The sequence below is a fragment of the Spermophilus citellus genome (genome assembly GCF_964194105.1).
Source record: "Spermophilus citellus genome assembly, chromosome: 10".
Classification (NCBI taxonomy): Eukaryota; Metazoa; Chordata; class Mammalia; order Rodentia; family Sciuridae; genus Spermophilus; species Spermophilus citellus.
In genome coordinates, this window is record NC_138197.1 from 50,773,219 (window position 1) to 50,788,760 (window position 15,542).

Consider the following 15,542-nt stretch of genomic DNA (forward strand, 5'->3'; position numbering starts at 1 on the left):
ACTTGCATACTAGTCCCTAAGTTCTGGTGGAAAACCTGACAGACACTACCATCCAGAGTCTTTAAGGAGGACAGAATGAGTGAAGATCATTGGCAGAACTGCACTAAGTGGAGCAGAGGTTATGAGTGCGAACTCTGCTCAAGTTCAAGCACTAATCAGTAAAAAGGTGGGGCAATGTGGTCTATTCCCCTGCTAAGGATGGCCAAAGCCAGGAGCAATGGCGTCTCAGAAACAGACATTTCTGCTTTGTGACTGGATCTATGACAGCTCTGCCAAGGGGAGTATGAGAAGCCCTGGAGGGCAAAAGTTATAGAGGGGGCGTGTCCCTCTGCTTCCTGATCCACTAAGCGGCTCACCATCAACATTGCTTTCCCCACAGCAGTTATTCCAGTGGCAGTGCTTGTAGTTTTCAGATTCCCCGCCCCCGTTACCTTCCCAGGACAAGCTTCTACATCCATCTTAGAATGACCATGCCAGCCAGTTCAGGACCCTCCTCAGAAGAATAGGCTCTCAATTCAGAAGGACCCCTCTGAGCCCTGACATTCTAATAACTCCACTTCTTTCTTCCCACAGTCACAGGGTGGCAGCTGCTGGCTGCAGGTACCTGTGGGTTCCCTCCTGCCTTTTCAGCCCAATGGTACCCACTCAACCAAACTCTTCATTAAAATACCTGGTGTGGTTTCTGAAGTTTTTCCTGGCTAGCTCTTGGTAGAATAGTGCCTGTATCCATTTCTGTTTCTTAACATTTCCTCTGAATCCCTCCTTTGTCTCTTGGTATTTGCAGAGTTGCATTATTACTGAGGTTTTTAATTGCATGTGTTCTGATTTCCTACTTACCCAAAAACTAAAAGCACAGAGAAGAGCCTATAATGCCTGGATTTGGAAATAGCTTTAACATCTGGATCTTCCTTTCACAAAATAAGTGATTTTAAGCAAATTATTTAATATCACTTTATTATTGTATATCACTTCATTATTGTAAAATAGTGACAATAATGCTTGCCTCATAGTGATGTTGAGAAGACTTAATGAATAAGATACATATAAAGGGCTCTAAAGGCATTCAGTATATAAAGGCTATTTTTTGTGTGTCTAGGGTACAGTAGCCTACACAAATATACTTGGTGGTGATTATGGCGATTTAAGTGTTTTGTTTTGTGTTGTGTGTGTTTCCAGGTACCTGTCTTTGGACATTGGTTTATACATAGTAGCATTCAATGAATATTTGTGAGTGATAATAAATTTATGTTTGGATAATTTGATTAATAGTTCCAAACACATTCTAATCCATTTTTTTCATTTATTAAAATATAAACTGCTGCTGTAAGAATTCCAGAGTATGCTGTTTGACTGAAATTTTGGCTCACCTATTTGAGCACACTATATATGGACCAAGCACTGGTACAATATGTTTGAAACAGAAGGTTTGTTATCTATTCAAGTGCCCTTACTGATAGGAAAGAAATGACCCTCTTTTTGGATGCTTTGCTTTGAGGAAAAAAAAAAACCTTATGGTTTTCATTACTGATCTGACTTTTGATGAAAATGGCAAACATACACCACAAATTCAGAAATCATGCACAACCCTGGCAACAGTGTGGACACGGAGGAACCACAGAATGTGAATCCCCACAGAGCTTGAGACTTGGAAAGCAGACCTGCATATGTTCAGTCCTGGGGAAGGAATAAAACAGGGTACCCTAGGAGGGAACAGAGAGCACTCTGTAGCCTCTGTGAAATACAGGCAGTATAAAATGTCTCATTGTCCCTATGGCTAGCTGTCCTTAGATAAGGCCCATCACATACCAAAAGTAAGGTAATAAGAATCCTTGAGGAGTGTGAGGAGAGCTTTCTTACCTGTTTAGCCAGTCTTTAGAATATATTAAGCAACAATAACAAATATCCAGCATATTTACTTTCATATTTACATGCGCTAAGCTCATTAAGACATCGCACAACTGGTGCCTTATGCTTATTACTGTAGGAAAGGTGTGCTGGCAAAATGGGCTAGTTCAAGGTGACAACATTCATTTGTGATATCCAAAAATAAACTGGGACTCAGGAGTGTAACTGTTGATGTTAAAGTACCGCATTCCTCCCTGATGATGTCAATCAAGGACATGTTTCTCATATATAGTAGCTCTCAGGCCTTAGTGGGCCTCAGAATCATCTGGAGGCTGGTTACAGCACAGATTTCTGGGCCTCACTCTCAGGGGAAATTTGAACTGAGTTTCCAAGTGTATTAGGGTTCTTTAGAGAAACAGCTATAGGAGATATAAAGATATAGATACAGATTGTACCAAAGAGATTTGTTATAAGGAAATGGCTCAAATGATTTTGGAGGCTGAGATGTCCCAAGTTTTGCAGTCAGCAAACTGAAGACCTAGAAGAGCATATGGTGTAGTCCAGCTCAAGTTCAAAGTCCTCAGAACGAGTATAGACAATGGTATAAGCTCTGCTCTTAAGGCTGGCATGTGTGAGACTTAGGAAGAGGTGCTACCTGCCTTTGTAGTGTCAGTCTGGAAGCAGGAAAAAGAGGCATGTCCAGTTCAAGCAGTGAGGCAGGAGTAATCCCTCAGCATTTTGTTCTAGTCAGTCTTCAGGTGTCTGGATGGGGCCCATCTTCATTGGGGAAGACGCCCTGGCTTTTCTCATTCATGCTAATCTCATGCGGACACAACCTCTCAGATGCACTTGGAATGACATTTGGCCAAATGTCTGGGCACCCTGTGGTCCAGTCAAGTTGACACAACCAATGAACCATCACAGCAAGGGATGCTGCTACTGCTGGTCCAGGGTCTTCATTTTGAGAACCACTGCTATAGCAGAACTTGCAGCAAAAGTGGAAGCACACAACTTTCTTGGTCTGTATCAAAGACACTATAGCAGATGATTAACAAAAAAATGAATTAAATAAATGAATAAATTATAGAAAGAGGACAGGGTGTGAGGGAATCAGGGAGGGAGGATCTCTCCCCCTCTCTAATATCAACAGAGACCCGAGTGGATATTAGAGTTCTAGTGTGACTGGACCTCACTGTCCTCAGCTCTAGGGTTTGACCTAAACCCTTTTAGGTCTTTTATGGCTCTATATGTTTAATTTTACTTCTAGCTTAAAGAGGTAGTTCTTAACAATGGTTTAAAATAATTCACTCAAAAAGTAACAACTTATTGCAGACCTGTTCTGTGTCAGGTTCGGTGCTAAAAAAACTTCATCGCATCATCTCATTTAATTCTCACAATAACTCCATTATTCCCATTTTGCACATGAAGAAATGGAGTTCATGTCTTACAGAAGTAGTTAACCTGAATTACCAAATCAGCTCCCTCTTGCTTCCAAACCTTTGCTTTTACACCGAACAGCATATAGATTTTGTGAATCATTAAGGACAAGTCACCACACCAGGAGGAAAACCTCAAGGTGCTTATAATCTAGTGAGAGATAGGCTTGCAAAATTTTTTAGACCTTTATTTTACTTGTTTTTATGTGGTGCTGAAAATCAAACACCAGTGTCTCACATGTACTAGGCAAGTGCTCTACCACTGAGCCACAGCCCCAGCCCCTAGGCTTGAAATTTTTTAAAAGAGGATTGTTGGGGCTGAGACTGTGGCTCAGTGGTAGAGCGCTTGCCTAGCATGTGTGAGGCACTAGGTTTGATTCTCAGCACCACATATGAATAAATGAATAAAATAAAAGTCTACACATCTAAAAAAATATTTTAAAAAACCAAAGAGGATTGTTAAGAACGTCAGTAGAATGTGGGATAAAGGCACAAAGTTGTACAGTAGTTTGGAGAGCACACTTTTGGGACCAAGGTCTTCCCATTTCCATCATTTACAAACTGTATTACCATTTTGAAGTTACATAATTTCTCTGCCTTGGTTTCCCCATCTATAAATACTTACCTCAGTAGAGATTTTATAACCTTATAGAATCACATCCTTATAGGATTAAATGAGCCTATGTAGGTAAAGCATTTACATGGTACCATTCACAAGGCAATCACTATGTGAATGGTTATCATTATTATTACTATTATTTCCCTAGCACCTTGCTGAATGCCTGACACACAGAAGATAATTTTTATATATGCATTAAAGGATACTAAGACTGTTTTTCTGGACATGGTAGCAATTATCTATATGGCAATTAAAGTTTGCTGTATACTGACTGACCTTCTGGAAACTCATTCTCAGCCTTTGGGTAGCTACTTCCATCCCTCAAGGCACCAATTCCAATAACAGTTCTTACTACCTTTCAAATACCTGCTCGTTGCTGGCTCAGTGATATTATATTAATATGGCTTTGATCTACTATATAAATACAGAGTAAGAACATGAGGCAAAATCTTCAAATTCTTAAATGCCTGACAATTTTCAGTTCTTGCAACTGCAGATAATTGAAACTTTGGAGAAAATAACCAGGAAGAACTTCCGAATTTGCTTTTTAATCAATGCCCTCTGTATGAATTGCAGGCGATGACCTCTTGTTTTGCTTGTCAGGTCAACTTAATAAAAAATCACTTGGAAACTCAAAACTTCACTCATCCTTTCTTTTAAAAATGGCACATTGCCAAAGAATTCATAGCAGTGCACACGAAGTGAGAACTGTGGTTTGTTCTCTGACATTTGAAAGTCTACCTGAGCTCTTTGGCACATGGGTACTGAATATTCAACAATCTTCTGAAATTTCCAGCACTGCTGCTTGCTTCAGCACTTTAATTCCTAGGATATGCCAGGATTGTACATTAGCATTTAAATGGACAGCCAAGTCCTACAGAAACTTCATGATATATGTCACACTGTAACTGGCTTCAACTCCTTCAGGGGCTGTGCAGTTTCTTTGCCTTGTCTGATGTTCCAACTTCTCTTTCAACTTTTGCCTTTGTGGATTTGGGATGATCAGTTATCTGCAAGATTTATAACCAACAGCTTTGAAGTTGGACAGACGTATGGTGTCAACATTCTGCAATTCAAGAAAATTCTCTTTCTCCTTTAGGATGTAGTGTTGTGTTTTTCTCTCTGCTGACTGCTCCCTTTGATATAATAAAGAAAACTTCAGTTCCCTGAGTTTCTCTTAAAGGGGAAAATTTTAAATCAGTCCTTCTAGTTTGGTACGAATTGGTATAATAGCCCTGACTACAGTGTATCCCAAGGCTGGCTCAAAAAGATCTTCTTCTGCATACATCCAGAATCCACAGCTGCTTATGGCTCAGCAACAAAACCACAAGGCATTAACTACTACAAGTCTTTTCATTTTGATTTGATTACCTGCTTATTGAAATTCAGCTTAAATGACTGATTCTATTCTTTGACCTGGGGAGTGTGATGAAGATGACTCTTACTAATATTCTTAGACGACCTCAATGTCTTGCCTTGGCAATAAAATAATGGACCCAGGACCTAAAGCTGTGGTCTGAATACTATAGAGGCATGCAGTCACATAACTTTCCAATCCGCTTTCCTTTGGGATGCTGTACAAGACACTCAGTAGGGATCAATTTCATAACATCCTCTAGAGCTGTGCTGCCCACAAGGTACTCATTTGCCTCATGTATCTACTTAAATTTCATCTCAAGTTGAAAATTCAGTTCCTCAATTACATTGTTCACACTTTGTGTATCCAGTAGCTACACTTGCCTCCTGTGTTAGGTAGTGTAGATAGAGAATACTTAAATTATTGTAGAAAATTGACTTATTTCAAGCCATAGAATTTAGAAAGACCTAAGAGCAGCCATTATCCTGATATTTCCAGGACTGAGGGGTTCCTGGGTTATGAGGATTTTTGGTGTTAAAATTAGGACAGTCTCTGGAAAATTGGGGGAGGTCATGGACACCAGCACATGTGTAATGCAGGCATCTGTGACATTGTTTCTAATTCTGCTCCCTAAAGGATGCCATATATTAACCGATCTGGTTGAAGCAGGCAGTATTTGGAGAGCCGTAGTAGAAGAATAAGTTAAAATAATAAATGGGAACTCAGTTTTTCATTTTTATCAAAGGTAGAAAGTTCATAGGAACAAGGCAGACTATCCAAACTCCCACAAAGAACAAAATGATGCCGCTCATTGAAAAGGAACACGTTTTAGAAGTAGCCCACGAGGTTAGTAACAAATAACCTCTTCGCCTTACCCTGAAGTCTAACTTGAAAGGCACATGTGTGTTAGAGATGACTGGGATGTTTCCTGGCAAATCAGGTCCCCTGTTATATTAACAAGCAGAGTTCTGTTGGGTTATTTTCTACAAATAAATAAGTATATATTTCAGAGTCACTGAATTTAAGAACTGAAAGAAGTCTTAAAGTTCTTCTAGTCCAACCCAATTTTGCAGGAGAAGGACCTAAGGCCCAAAACACCTGAGTGCCTTCTCCAAGATTCTATAGTGAGAGAGAAAGCCTTCATCATTTTTCCAAAAATAAAAGGCAAAAAGCAAAACCACAGAATAAATTCCTGCAAAGAAGTAATGGCATTTTAATAAGGTGGTACATTTTTATTTCTTCCTTGATTGTTGTTTAGTGTTGTTAAAAAGCATCTTACTTGATATCATTTCATATTTGAGGTAGCTTTCTGATGAGAAATTACTAGCAGGCATAATCTTAGTAAATATGGTTTTAACATCATTGAGAACTAACAGTGTACTGGATATTTCTGATGGGTCAACATTACCAGATGGCAGAGGAAGGCAGAACTATTTCAGTCTTATTTTATATCAGCCTCTGTAACTAGGTGTGAAAACTTAAGGAACAAAGTATAAAAAAAACATATCATTAAAAGGAACTAAAGCCCAAGTTTAGCAAGGAAACTGGAAAAGATCATGCATGATTCCTTAAGGATGTTTGAGACAGCATGGTACTGGTACCAAAACAGGCAGGTGGACCAATGGTACAGAATAGAGGACACAGAAACCAATCCACAAAACTACAACTATCTTATATTTGATAAAGGGGCTAAAAGCATGCAATGGAGGAAGGATAGCATCTTCAACAAATGGTGTTGGGAAAACTGGAAATCCATATGCATCAAAATGAAACTGAATCCCTTTCTCTCGCCATGCACAAAAGTTAACTCAAAATGGATCAAGGAGCTTGATATCAAATCAGAGACACAGTGTCTGATAGAAGAAAAAGTTGGCTACGATCTACATACTGTGGGGTCGGGCCCCAAATTCTTCAATAGGACACCCATAGCACAAGAGTTAATAACCAGAATCAACAAATGGGACTTACTCAAACTAAAAAGTTTTTTCTCAGCAAAAGAAACAATAAGAGAGGTAAATAGGGAGCCTACGTCCTGGGAACAAATCTTTACTCCTCACACTTCAGATAGAGCCCTAATATCCAAAGTATACAAAGAACTCAAAAAATTAGACAATAAGATAACAAATAACCCAATCAACAGATGGGCCAAGGACCTGAACAGACAATTCTCAGAGGAGGACATACTATCAATCAGCAAGCACATGAAAAAATGCTCAGCATCGCTAGCAGTCAGAGAAATGCAAATCAAAACCACCCTAAGATACCATCTCACTCCAGTAAGATTGGCAGCCATTAGGAAGTCAAACAACAACAAGTGCTGGCGAGGATGTGGGGAAAAGGGTACACTTGCTCATTGTTGGTGGGACTGCAAATTGGTGCAGCCAATTTGGAAAGCAGTATGGAGATTTCTTGGAAAGCTGGGAATGGAACCACCATTTGACCCAGCTATTCCCCTTCTTGGTCTATTCCCTAAAGACCTAAAAAGAGCATGCTACAGGGACACTGCTACTTCGATGTTCATAGAAGCACAATTCACAATAGCAAGACTGTGGAACCAACCTAGATGCCCTTCAATAGATGAATGGATAAAAAAAAATGTGGCATCTATACACAATGGAGTATTACTCTGCATTAAAAAATGACAAAATCATAGAATTTGGAGGGAAATGGATGGCATTAGAGCAGATTATGCTAAGTGAAGCCAGCCAATCCCTAAAAAACAAATGCCAGATGTCTTCTTTGATATAAGGAGAGTAACTAAGAACAGAGTAGGGACGAAGAGCATGAGAAGAAGATTAACATTAAACAGGGATAAGAGGTGGGAGGGAAAGCAAGAGGGAAGGGAAATTGCATGTAAATGGAAGGAGACCCTCATGGTTATACAAAATTACATACAAGAGGAAGTGAGGGGAAAGGGAAAAATAATACAAGGGGGAGAAATGAATTACAGTAGAGGGGGTAGAGAGAGAAGAGGGGAGGGGAGGGGAGGAAAGGGGAGGGGGGATAGTAGAGGATAGGAAAGGCAGCAGAATACAACAGACACTAGTATGGCAATATGTAAATCAGTGGAAGTGTAACTGATGTGATTCTGCAACCTGTATACGGGGTAAAAATGGGAGTTCATAACCAACTTGAATCAAAATGTGAAATATGATATGTCAAGAACTATGTAATGTTTTGAACAACCAACAATTTAAAAAAAGGATGTTTGAGAACTCAGGTACCAAACAGAAACTGATCTATAGGATCGAAGCTGCCTCCTCCATTGGAGATCTTGTGTAAGTTATTTCACCTTTCCATTGTAAAACAGACTAGAACAGAAGCCACCTCATAAGATTCATAATACATATAAAGTTCTTTAAACAATGACTGGCCTGTTTAAGGCTCAATAAGTGTCGTTAATTATAATTATTGACATTAAATTACACAAGTGATTTCAAGTCTCCAGATGCAGGTGTAAGTATATTCCAGAATAATGAACAACTTACAAAAATATTTCTTGCATAAGGAATACATAAATTACGCCAAACTCTGCACCTACAACTTAAGACTACTATCGTGATCCATAATATAAATGCCTGCATTCAGACATTTGCTAAACTAATGCTTCATGAATGTCCATCATTTGATTAGCATCTGTGTAGTTCCCTATTTATGCTGCATTAAATTGCCATAAATTAAGTGGCATCAAACAAGAGAAATTTATTATCAATGCAAGAATCACCTCCTTGAACTACATTTCCCATCTTTTTGTAAATCTGGAGTCTGAAAGGCAATAGACTGAAATAGATCTTATGGCGCTAAAATCAGGCTGTCTGCAAGGCTGGTCCTTTCTAGCAGCTTCAGGGGAGAAACTATTCCTTGTCTCTTTCAGCTTCTAGAGAACAGAAGCCTTCCTTCTTTGCATCACTCCAACCTCTTCCTCCCCTCATGACATCTCCTAATACTCTGTCTTTAACCCTCCAGAATCCCTTTTATAAACACCCTTGGATTTCATCTTTGGACTCATGTACATCATCCAAGGTAGCCTCCTCATCTCCAGATCCTCTACTTGGTTATATTTGTACCCTTCCTTCTGTATGGGATGACACTCATGGGTCCCAGGGTTAGCATGTGGCCATCTTTGGGGCCAATAACTAATCTACCACACCTTCTTTACTATATGATTTATGCCACATCTGCTTACCAGTGTACTATTAGTATTTTTCTTGATTTTTAAAATTTAACCTTGTCTGTGAACTCATAGTTTCAATGAGCTAGTTATTTTTTTCTAAAATTCACTAAAGTAACATTTTAATAAATAAAATTTAAAAGTTTTCTGTATTTCTAACATGCCCTAGACTGTAAGTGATATAAATACTATATTTTAGGAAATGCTAATTGCAAATTCTTTGGTGAATTGATCAGCATCAAGGATTGGAGAAAGATTCCCTACAATATTAGAAACTGAGAAAGGGTAGCCTAGTCTAATGATCAAGTTCACTATATTCTTTTCTGAAGTCTTTGATTTCTATCTCAGTGTTATTTATAATATTTGAAGGTATGGTTTTGAGTCATATTATTGAGGATAAGCACAGAAATTCCTTGAGTTTCAGTTTAATTGAGTTCTCTACCATTAAGGATAACTTTCTTATACTGTACATCCCACCTTCGTAAACTGTATATCTGGAGATGATCCATTGGTTCTGAATGTTCTTCATATAGGGAGGCAAGTCATAAATTCCTACTAGAGTTTAGTTCCAGCAAAAATGATGTCCTCTGCTGCTAAAGCTGTTGGCTTTCTTTGACCATAGAAGAAAATGAGTGTAGCCAAATGTGATTCTTTTTCTTGTTTTTTATTTTTATTTGTTTATTTAGCCTAAGCAGCCAAACATAATCAGATTCAAGGTGTAAATGAAATCACTTTGGGACCCTGGGACTCTGACAACAAAATTTCCAATATGAGGTATATTGTTTGGAGACCTCTTTGTTTTGCTGTTTATTTTGGGTCAAATCTTTGAAGTAATAAAATCCTATTATAAAGAAATTGTAATTAGATGCATTGGGATATTTTATATGAAATTAATTCCTGAATCCTGACCTGTACTTGATATTTTAAGAAAGTAATTTCAGTCGGCATAGGAACGTGCTTCACAGATCTCCACAACAGAGGACTCAATAAGGCTTCAGCTGACATCCCATGAAACCCATCTCTGTGTTTGCATCATGCCTTGCTCCCATGGGTTGCTCCTAGGACAGGACTGAATACAGAAGGAATTCCAAGATGCCCATTCCTGGGAGACATGGAAGTCCTCTGGCAGGTAGCTTTGGCTCCAGGACTCCTTGTAGGTCCTGCCAAGCCTTTCTTAGATCACATGTAATTTAGGGTACTTCCAACCAACCTTCCTTCCCTCTTCTCATTCATTGCACTTACATTGTGGTCAGAAGGATCAGCTTTCTTTGGCTCCCTTTTCCTTTTCTCTCACAGGCATTTCTCTAATTAAATCCTCATCCATTTAAACCCATCTTGATATCTATACCTGGGAGGACCCAGATTAAAAATATTGTAGACCCGGCCGCTGGTATCTCTGCCAGGGGCAGCAGAGGGAGAGGAGGATGCTGGGTGCAGCAGTGGAGGGGCCTAGGGCTTTAAATCTTGGCGCCAGGTGGCAGATCTCCCAACCCTAGACTTTCTTCTGGCGTCACGGGCAGACACACACACTCTCTTTGCTATGACTTCACCGTCAATTCTAAGCCAGCACCTGGACAGCAATGGTGTACAGTGTCGCGACCCCCTTGCCCGCAAGGAAGACGCAACAACAGGAATCTTCTTTCAGCCGTTTATTCAGGTCCTTGATATTTCTTCTTCTTCCTCTCGGATGCCTCTCCCAGCCTTAATAAAGCATCTCAAGCCCCAATGCGAAGCTGCCACGTGGAGCTTTCTCATAGGGTGTTAAAAAACCATGCGCCAACTCTCCCAAATAAGGAGTTGTTTGTTACAGACCACAGCGGAGCCAGCGCCATCTTGTAATGGCGACCACAGTCCGCAGAAACGGCTCACCACAGTTCCCCCTTTTGTTTTCCAAAAACAATACAGGCGAGAGTAGAGGTCCTATCCCACTGTGCAGAAGTGGCTGCATAGTATGGCTCAGCCCCAAGGAGGGCCCTTCCCCAGATCTGAGGCCATATCAGCCGACGCCTTTTTTCATGGGACGGGGCGTGGACGCGTCTAACCCGCATGCAATAGGACATGCTCTCCTTGAGGTCCACTTCAAGGATTACTCAAGTGCAGTGCCTTGCCTCGCATCCTGTATCGTGATGATGGTGGACGAAGGGGGATGGCTGAGGCTGAACTGTGGCTGTATAGAAATACGACGACAAACAAGTTGGCAACACCCTAAAAGAAAGGCACGGGTCTTAAGGCGATAGAAAAGCACTAGTGTGGAAACCCATCTGCGTGCAATGGCAGTAAAGCCGGCAGAGTGCAAGGGCTTTCCAACACTAAGAGAATAACAAAGAAAGACATGTCGATCCCAGTGCAATGTTCATAAAACTTGGGGTGCAACGACCATGTCAAAGATTTACTGTTTAATCTGCGCAAGCCAGACTTGAGATGAGATGCCATTTTCTAAAGCTGCAAGAGCTTGTATGATCATAGCTTTATCTGGACCAATTTCCGGCCAAATATTCGCCAATGATACGGGAGGCATTCCTGGAATCATTAAATCATGAACCGGCATCGGCATTGGCCAAGCCCGTGCCGCTGCCCACCACTGCATTGGTGTCGTCCATGTCATCGGCACCAGCACCAGAGCCAGAGCACTCAGCAGAATGAAGATCCTCATCACGGGGTTGCTGAGGTATTTCTTGTTGCTGAGTAGCTGGCGTCAAGACTCTTCTTGTCAGGCGTTCAGGGACCCACAATGGTTCCGTGCGATCCTCGTGCCCATGTCAGCACGGGGTCGGGGCCGTTCCATTGGCCCGCAAGAACATCTTTCCACTCAACATAGCCAATCACAGAGGGCTGAGGGGACACATGTCTATCGGCCGCAGAGCGACCGTGAATATCCAAATTCAAAAAATTAATGGTAAAGAGAGCTAAGGACAGGCGTTCTTTAGGAGTATGTTCAGCTCCTATTCCCCCCTTTTGTTTTTGTAAAGTTTCCTTTAAGGTGCGATGAGCACGCTCAACAGTAGGCTGCTGCATAGTGGCAAGCACACATAATTGGAAAGGTTTATCACTCTGGAGCCTGCATAAAGTAGCATGTTGTATAGCTTCTTCTACTGTCATAAGGGCCGCTCTAGCCTCTTTAGTGAGGCTACGAGGGGAAGTAAGATCTGGATCACCCCTAAGAGTAGCATACAAAGGCTGTAGCATAACATTAGAAATATGTAAATATCCTCGTATACCAGATACCTCTCCTCTGTTTGGAAGTGACTTCCATGCCCGAATGCAAATGTTATTAATTTGATCATATACCTCAAGAGGGAATCCTGTCTGTTGATTAGCAAATCTACCTTGCCCCAAAAGCATGTCCTTATCCCAATGAGGATGTCCCGCCGCATGGTTTTGGGCGGCCTGTTCTATTGCGCCCTCTAACACAAATGTTCTCCAGTCCAAATATTTACCTGGGGAAACACAAGCCCGAACAAGGCTAACCCAATCAGAGGGAGTCATACAGTATCTAGACAGACTCTCCACCTGAGTTAGTGTGAAGGCGGCATCCACCCCATAAGTGCGCACAGACTCCGCCAGGGTCTTCACAATTTTAAAATCTAAAGGCTCATGGAATCTTCCCCTATTATCGTCCTGAAAAACTGGATAAGCAAGACCCATCTCAGCGTGAACAGCCTTCCATGTTTGAGCATGGAAAGCTCTCCCCGAAACACCCCCACCATACGGCGGTGGATCCGGAGGATCACATTTCTTGAGCCCCTGCTTATCTTTGCTCCCTTCTCCTACAGCTAAACTCCCTAGCTGGCGAGACAGCCTCCCAAGCTCCTCCTCCTCATTCTCCTCTTCCTCTGACCCACTTTCACATGGAGGTGTGCGCAGCGCACTGAGATCTGGATACAATCGCCTCTTCCCCTGTTTCACGCTCCGCACACTTCCATCCTCCCGAGATACCTCACTTCCTGCCGTCTCTGATTTCTCCTCATGTAATTGTTCTAGAACTTCCTGTCCTTTAGTAAGTGCGTCATGACATCTGTCCTCTGTGAGGCAACTACGGACTATTCTCCAAAGGGGTATCACCCCGCCCTCTAATATGCCCTGCTCAGAAGCAAAGTCAAGATCTTTGCCTAATTTATCCCAACTAGGTATGGTAAGGCTGCCCGAAAATGCAAACCACGGTGCAGCAATATCTATCTTCTGTAAAAATCTCTGTAAAGTACGATGCTTCACTTCCAGGCCCTTGGAACGTAACAGGCCATCTAGGGCCAGGAGAAGCGGACTTGAAGATGCGGCACCCATGACACAACAACAAAAGAAACACAGAAAACAAAAGACACAGACGACAAAAGAAACACAGAAAACAAAAGTGAAAGTACACATTGCAGCTGCAATAAAATATGAGGCTCTCTCTTTCTTTGTAGAGGAGCTGACCCCGCTTTGGTCGCGGATCCCACTTACTGGGACTATCCCCGCTTTGGTCGCGGGTCCCACTTACCTGGGACTATCCGGTGCACCACCCCTGACGTCTGAAAGTTCTGGTTCCCGGGTTTCGGCACCACTTGTCGCGACCCCCTTGCCCGCAAGGAAGACGCAACAACAGGAATCTTCTTTCAGCCGTTTATTCAGGTCCTTGATATTTCTTCTTCTTCCTCTCGGATGCCTCTCCCAGCCTTAATAAAGCATCTCAAGCCCCAATGCAAAGCTGCCACGTGGAGCTTTCTCATAGGGTGTTAAAAAACCATGTGCCAACTCTCCCAAATAAGGAGTTGTTTGTTACAGACCACAGCGGAGCCAGCGCCATCTTGTAATGGCGACCACAGTCCGCAGAAACGGCTCACCACAGTACAGTCCAAGGCCAGGTGGGCCAGAAGAATTTTCTCTCCTATGACTGTGGCCTGGAGATAAAGTGAGTGCCACAATCACCTGGGAAGAGCAGAAAATGGCGCTGAGAGAAACTGGCTGACATTAAAGCAGAAAATGACATGGCCAGGGGTCTGCACACCCTGGAGGGCAGGATGTGTTGTCAGCATAAATCCAACAGCTCCTGGCAGTTGGGCTTCAGTGGACAGATGTGGCTCTACTTTGACTCAGACAACAGAAGGTGGAGAGAGATGCATTCTGGGTCCAACTGGATGAAAGAAATGTGGGAAAATGACAAGGAGGTGACCGAGTTCTTACGCAGGTCCTCAATGGGTGATTGCAGAACATGGCTTCAGAAGTTCTTGGTGCAATGGGAGCCAGAGCTGGAGCCAACAGGACCTTCAAGTGCCATCATAGACAGAGTCTCCCACGAGTCCGCAGCCAGCACCCTTATCCCCTCGGACCTGCTCTGGATCCTCACCTACTTCATCCACTTATGCCTCCAGATCTTCCTGACAGGTTAAAGACGCTCCCAAGAAGCTTCTGAAAATGTGATTCAATGAAATAACTGTCCTTACTGATCTTCTGCCAATCTACTCCCTGCTATTCCTCCATAGAGCAAACAAAGATTAAACTGCAAATCCAGAGGCCTCCAGTGAGTCAGTCAGACTTAGTCACTCAGCCTAGAGCTCCTCTGCTTATTCATATCTAGTGAGGATTTAAAAGATGTTCCTAGATGTCGCTTGTAGGAACACCATGAGCCCATACCCTACTTCTGCAAGAGCTGGATGGTTCTGATTGCTGCTTTCACTCTCCCATCCATCACAGCAGCCCCCCGCAGCATCTTTCCTTTGCTACCCATTGGCCCCTGCCACCCCAAGATCTGATGACCCCCTTGAAGATCCATTAACTTCAATTTCAACTTTGAGCTCTTTGTTCTGTTTTGTGACAGTCCAATCCTGCACTTTTTCTTACCCATTTCCTGTGCTAACCTATGGAATCATACACTGAGCTCTGACTGCTAGAACAAGAAACCTCAACAAAGAGTTTTAATCTTGGTTGTGTTATCAAATACTTCTCTGTATCTTGAGCTGACCTTTATTATAGTTTGGATCTGGAATGTCCCACAAAGATCCATGTGTTGACTATGGTGCTATTGAGAGGTGAGGAAAACTTTAGGAGTGGAGCTGTTGAGTCGTGTTTTGAAGGGTTCTTTATGTCCCAGGCACCTTCCTTTCTCCCATCTCTCCCTCCCCCATCCCTCTATTTAAA

General features: G+C 42.1%; 1 pseudogene across 1 annotated transcript; it reads left to right on the forward strand.

Annotated features, from left to right (window-relative positions):
• Positions 1-217: 217 nt before the first annotated feature.
• LOC308658200 (UL16-binding protein 1-like) lies at positions 218-14,794 on the forward strand (annotated as a pseudogene). The gene is made up of 3 exons: positions 218-281; positions 10,903-11,018; positions 14,258-14,794. The product of its transcript is annotated as a UL16-binding protein 1-like (transcript).
• Positions 14,795-15,542: the final 748 nt, after the last annotated feature.